The following is a 7,157-nucleotide window of genomic DNA, read 5'->3' as shown; positions in this document are numbered from 1 at the left end:
CATTACTGTCCCCTCCTTCACTAAGTGTGTTAATGTAGTCAGCCTTAAAGGAAAACAAGCTCAGGCTGCTCCAGCTTTTCCTGTGACCTTACTACTTCTTATAAAGCCAATGAATGACATAGGACCTGTGTCATTTAGCAACTCTGTAAATAAAGCAGTTGGGTCAATTTTCTGTCCTCATGGTAATACAGAGGAACAAATAACTAGACCAAAGCAAATTAATTGTTTTCATAAAATTTTGTTGCATAAACCACATTTTCATTACTAGCTTCTAAGCAAATGTATTTAACTATCAAGCAATGGAAAGTAAGTAATTGCATGAAACTAGAACCATGTATTCAACACTAAGGCTAGTTGAAGTCCAACACTGGGGTTCTGTGCTCAAGTTTTGTGTCTAAGAGAGACTGTGATGCTACAAAACCAAAATAATATAAGAATATGATTAAAAATACAGGATATCCTCTGTCATTGAGTCCCTTTTCCTGTTGTCATGGGCAGTAGCATCATATAATCCACATAGATGGGCTGGTTGCACACAGCCAGAGCTCTGGCTCTGTCTTTCAACAGCTGTGAACCCAGATTCCTGAGAGGCTTTGGTGCTCTATGAATACACCAAAGATGTGATCTCTGTGAATTCATCATGAGCTAGTATAGCTCAGTATTTTTGTTGATACTCAGAACCATTTATCTACATGAATTTGTTCACAGACAATAGCTGCATCTATGAAAAAGTCAAAGGCTTGTGTGAACTACTAGGCAGAAAAGAGAAAAGGAGAAAAGGGAAATCAACAAATCAGAACCTTCTGGGGATTATATTCTTCTATCTGGTCCTGATTTAAAAACCTACCAATTTGAAACTTTACCGCACTTTTCAAATATGTTTGATCTTACTGACATGTTTGAGGCTTTTGTGTGCATCACTCAGAACACTAAAACTGCATGTAGCATATAAACGCCACTAATGCCCATTTTTGCAAATATGCTTCCATTCGTAATAAATACATAAACACATTTTAAAGTTTTTTTATTTCTTTTTCTGACTCCATTGGATCACTTTATTCACTGCTAAGAGATCTGTGTTCTGTGGCTTACCTTATGCCTCCTCTTGGAATAATGTCCTTTTCAAATGAAAGGAAAAAGAAGTCTTGGCAAAATATTAGCAAAAGCATTCTAATTTCATTCACAAAATGTGCAAGAGGAGCACACTTTTTAGAATTAAGCACATGCCTTGTCCAATCGGCATCCCCCAGCTTAACTGCACACATCCAATTTGTCTTCTTTAAAAAGGTTTATTTTAGTAGCTTCTTTTAATAAGCATCTCCTGGGCATTAAAAGCCCAGTGCTACATTGGGCCACCAACCACTCCTTACTTCCTGTACTTCACTTCGCTTTGTTGTGAATTAAACAAGAACACATTTTCTGTTAATCATATAATTTACAACTGCCTTTTGTTCAATAGAACCCTGTTCCAAATTAGACTCCTATTGTGTAAAAAGACAACAGTCTGTCTCATTCACTAGGCATAGACTAGGATGTGAGTTAGAGAAATAGAGTATTTGGGGTTTTCCCCTGGAATTTGGGGAGAAGATTAATACATATACTTTTTGGACCAGGTTGGACCTCCAGCGCAGCAGCTGTTCTGGGACATCTGTGATGGTCTTATAGATAAAGCATCTATGTAAGCACAGAATTTAAGAAATTTGGGTTTAGATATATGCCCAGCCATGGAAGCCTACTTCACAACTTATTTAGACTGAAAAATAGGTGCTTTGTGAAGAAAACAGGGAACAGAAACACTATGAATTTAAATGTTCTAGGAGTTCACTGTGCTCTGTTTATGTTTTTCACTTAAGATAAGGCAAGCTAAAGGGGTGATTTGGACAGATAAACAATTCAGTATTTGCCTTCAAAATAAAAATATAGATAATGACACTTGTCCTCAAACAGGACCATTGTGTTGAATCCCAGCCAACAGTTAAATGAGGTCTAGCAGTGACATGTTCGGTTATCCTTAGTATTGCTACTGTAAGGAGCATAGCGCACACCTCTCAATGCCAGCTTGCCCTGCTGAAAAGGATAATTTACAGGAGTAACAAAGGAAATTAGCATTGGATTCTGTGCTACACAGCTATTCCCTTTTCAGTCCCTGAGCTAGCTTTCATACTGCTACACAGCACTGGGCTTTGCTCTGTTGAAATTAATTAATGAATGCTGTAAATAAAGGAGTGCAAGTTGCAAGATGGAGCTGAGTGTGAGTCCAAGTGCAGTGAATCAATGAGAGTTTAGAGCAAAACCAGTTTACTGTAATATGTCTATGGAAGCAGCTAGAGGAAGGCATACATGTGCATCAGTTTGAACACTCTTTGGACTCCCTTGTCTATTATTATCTCACTTCTGAGTCTAGTCTAGCAATTCTTGCATGACAGCATGGATCTCTGATGGCAAGGCAGATAACTTGGGCAAGTGGACTGCAGGGTTTGCATGAGTCATATAATTTCAGTCTGGGATTTCCCTGCAGGAAAATGACATGATAATATTTTTTGTAAAGAATTTGCAGAGAAGAGTCAGAGACAGGCAAAAAGATCTCAAATCCATACAGAATATTCCAGCCTGTCTTCTAAAATGCTAAAATCAGCCTTTGCATGGTAAAGGTGGTAGAAGGGACTTTACTGTCTGTCACAGAGCTAGATGGTATCATGAGCTGAAATAAGCTTTGGGTAGATATTTTAATCTAATCTATCTTGAACTTTCAGTTAATATTTTCTTTTTGTGGAATTCATAGAATCATAGGATGGTTTGGGTTCTTAGAATGGAAGGGACCTTAAAGATCATCTACTTCCAACCCCCGCCCCCCCCCGCCATGGGCAGGGACACCTTCCACTACACCAGATTGCTCAAAATCCCATCCAACCTGGCCTGCAGCACTTCCAGGGATGGGGCATCCACAACCTCCCTGGGCAACCTGTTCTAGTGCCTCATCACCCTCACAGTAAAGAACTTCTTCCTTATATCTAATCTAAATCTAGCCTCTTTTAGTTTAAAACCATTACCCCATGTCCTATCACTATATGCCCTTGTAAAAGGTCCTCTACAGCTTTCTTGTAGGCCCCTTTAGGTACTGGAATTTGGAATTTTCAGGAGTGAAACAGTTATATTCCTTTTCTCAGCAGTTTTGAAATTCTTTGTACCAAGAAGTTGTGTACTCTTGTATTTATTTTCTAATTATGAAGAGAAATGCTCACACTATCAAATGCACATATTCCTTTATCAGACAAGATCAAACCACCAGCAAATTTTAATGAGACTGTGGCTATCAGGCCAGTTTGAGAATAAACATAGCTGAGAAAATTATTTGGAAATCATAATTTTATAAGTGATCTGAGCAAGCTTTACAAGGGAATAGTGATCACAGAGACAAGAAGTTCTTGGGAGACAAAGCTCTCGTGGGAATAATGGAATATTTATCTTATAAAAGGCTTGTCAGCAACATATGCTTTGGGCATTTAAGCAAACAAACAATTTGGAAATTTGTTGAGAAAGTGGCATGAACTAGACAACAGCTTGGAAGAAGTGAATGGCAAATTGAGAAGTGTGGTGGCAAGATTACACTTTCCAGCTGCTAATTTTATCACCTTGTAGGATGTCATTAGCACTGTGATGAAAGATGATATTTCTAATTCATTTGGGAATACTATTGCTGAAAAATAGATGAGTTTTGCAACAGCTGAAAACTTCTTGAGAAATGTGTTTGTTTTCTTGAAACTGAGGAATTTTGAAATGAAAACAGATGTTCTGACTAAAGTTTCTGTGGCAACTAGGAAGTTAAAATATGTCAAATTTCGCACAAAGGCTACAAGACTGCAGTTAAGTCTCCGGTATTTGCAGTTAATCTGATACATGCTAACTGTTCAGCCCCTGAGAGAGATGTGTGTCCCCCCTCCATGTCTTTTTCTTCAGCATATACATACTAGGTAAGAAGAAATAAGCTTTTATGATGTGGATGTGATTACTAAATTAATTGAAGGGACATAGGGAAACTTTCTTTAAAAAGTGCCCTTACTTTGTGGAAAAAATTTGGATTTCAGAGGGTGGGGAGGTGTTGGTTTGTTGTTTCTTTTTTACTAGCTCTATTTATTTCCCAGTGAAGAAATTAATTTTGTAGATGGTATACAGTGGAGATATAGGAAAAATAGTTTTTCTTGTACAATTCTGTGTAAGTGAGATGCATGCCAAATTGCTATTCCTTGATGGTCATCTTTCTGTCACAGGACAGTGTTTATTTACTCTGTTTACTCTTTCAGTATATTTCCTCTGCCTTCAGAAATCTTCAGGGAGAATGTATTCACATATTGCTAACTATGCTGCTTACCCCACCCTGCCACTGATAATATTGAGTGTGGATGAGTCATCTGCTCACAGATTGCCTTATTGGTACCTTGCAACACAGGGAGCTGGCACAGGACAGAGCAGCTTTCAGAACTGAGGGAGCATACTATGGCAAAGGTGCATTTGTCCTACTCATTCTTGGCCTGTACAAAGCTTGACCACAGTGAAAAATTGCTTGCTAATTCATACATACAAATTTGAGTTATGCACCTGCAAACACATATACAAACATACATTCTTATTTTTCCATAATAAATGCTTAAATATTTAGGCCTGCATGCATAGGAGATTGAACTTGAGTTTGCTTTTATGTCCAGGAAAATCAAAGGTCCAAACAGACAGAAACCATAACATATTGTTCCAAATCTCAGGTTGATTCTCAGACATTTTTCAATGTGCAGTCTAGCATAAACACTTAAGTAAAGGAAGGAAGCTTGCTTTTGGCAGATCTACTGGGCAGCAAATTAAACAAATTCTTCATTAAATATTTTTGAAGGACATGGGACAGACTGCTGTTCAGTTGTTAGTACTTGTTCCACCTACCATGCAGGTATATAAATGACATTTCAAAGTACAGATGGAACTAGCTGTGTAGTATATAAATCAATACAAGTATTGTGTGGTTTTGTGTTTTTCTTAGCGATTTCTATCTGTCATAATAATGATTAAAGCTTTCTGGGAAATGCAAAGCATCCATGAATCATTCTATGGAAGCTGATGGCTCTCTCTAGATGTCTCATACACCTGCCATCTACAAATAACCTAAACCAAAGTGAAGCCCATAGGCTCCTTCCCTGCTGTATAGACATGACACACTGCAAAACAGACATGGTAGGAAAGACATAGGAGTAAGCTGTGTAACTCTCCCTTGCCTCAGTATTCGAAAGACCTTTTCTTTTGTTAGCGTTGTTGCCATCTGCCATACCAGCCACCTTTCAATATCGACTGACAAGAGGGCTCTTAGTTAATGGCAGGAACCATTTCCTATTCTTAGTTGCAGAGGGAAAGGAATCAGGGAGTGGTAACAATACTATTTAAGTCTGTGTCATCCTGTGCTTCAGTCACCTGTTTTTTAAGCACCGCCACCAACAGTAGAGCTGATGGCCGAGTGATCTTTCTGTAAGTGGATAAGGGAAAGAATGCCTTACTTTTTGAAACCTTGCTGGTTCTCCAGATGACCTCATCTATGTAGTCAGATTCTCAAATTTCCTATGCTATTTCAGTAGTGTGTGTTTGAAAAACAGACCTGTTTTAAAAGAGGATGTTCTCTTGTACCTCAGAGATACTATATGGAAAGCAAAAATCTGATTCACTAGGTTACATTAACTGTACTTGCTGTTAATCATCCATTATTATTTCAATATAGGTAATCTTTACAGAGCCATTCACAACTAAATAATAAGGCTTAGCATTAATTTATCAGGAAGAGAATAATATCCTTTGTCTCAGGACAGACAGTTATAGTAGGAGAGAAGCAGGTTCTACTGTATATTCTCTGTTTTTCAGAATCTTGCATAAACTTTGCCATCTTGACTGCATTGGCAAGTGTCGCAGTCCTAATCTAGAAGAAGCAAGTTCCCTGTGTGTGACTGTCAACCTAGCACACATTGGTCCTATGATTGTTTGGGTATGTTTCCAGCACAGGTGTAAGGTGCAAGCTCCAGGTGAGAAGGAAACCCTTCTCCAGCAGCAGCACCTGGGGTAGGAGGCCCTGGCAGCTGCAGGTTCACTGCACCTGAATTTGTGTGAAGCTTAGTGAATTCAACAATATTAACTAATTACAGTTACAGTAATCCCTGTGATTATATAATAGTAATGATAGTGGTGATTCTTTCTTCACAGTGAACAGGAACTGTTTGACAAGAGACAGATGATTTCTAGCCTGTCATTCTTCTTCACATTTCAAGAATCAGTGGACACAGATTCTTAAGTCTCAAGATTTCTGCTTTTTTTGGAGGTCAGTCCTTTTCTACATTGTCTAGAGAGAATGCTAAGCCCAAATGCACAGTGAAAAAAGCCCAGTAAATCCTTGCTGGACTTTTATTAGTTGTGTGGTAGCAGATAAATGGGTTTCTATTCCGTCATGTAGATGGTAGACTATCAAGGATTTACAGGCAGAGCATAGTCACGTTAATATCATTGCCTTTGATTTAAAGATAAAGCTGCCTGGATAAAAATATGTAAGAGTGCGCAAGATACAGAAGTTAGACAAGTGATTCAAAAGATTGTGATAGGCTAGTTAATATTCTCTCCTTGAGCATATTCCCTTAGGAGTACACATTTAGAAATCAAACTAAATGAACAAACCCACTTTTCATATGTGTACTTGATTAGTCTTTACCAACTATTACCTAATGAGGTTTATTTTATTGTAGAGATTTAGGGTTAAATTTAATTTAATTTGTTTTCACATTATTTTTGGATAAAGTTAACTTTCTTCTAAACTTACTTCTCAGATTTCTTCTAAACTTACTTCTCAGATATGGATATTTCTATACTTGATTTTTCTTCCAAAAGTATGATTAAAAACCTTCAACTCATTTTAGACCTGAAGGAAGGTGAAATAATGAACTTATTTAATTGGTGGGGTGGGGGGGGCAGGCGGTGTTTGCTTTTACACAAGAGTAAAATACAACAAAAAGAGGAGAGGGGGGGAGAGAGAGAGAGCTTGTTTGCCTCTTACTCAGAGTCACTTAAACCACTATGTTGCCTGGATGGCTTCTTATGAGTCTAGAGAATCCGTATTTTTCTCTCAGAATCCTACAGTTCAC

This window comes from Buteo buteo, chromosome 24 (genome assembly GCF_964188355.1).
Source record: "Buteo buteo chromosome 24, bButBut1.hap1.1, whole genome shotgun sequence".
Taxonomy (NCBI): Eukaryota; Metazoa; Chordata; class Aves; order Accipitriformes; family Accipitridae; genus Buteo; species Buteo buteo.
This window is presented reverse-complemented; position numbering follows the sequence as displayed.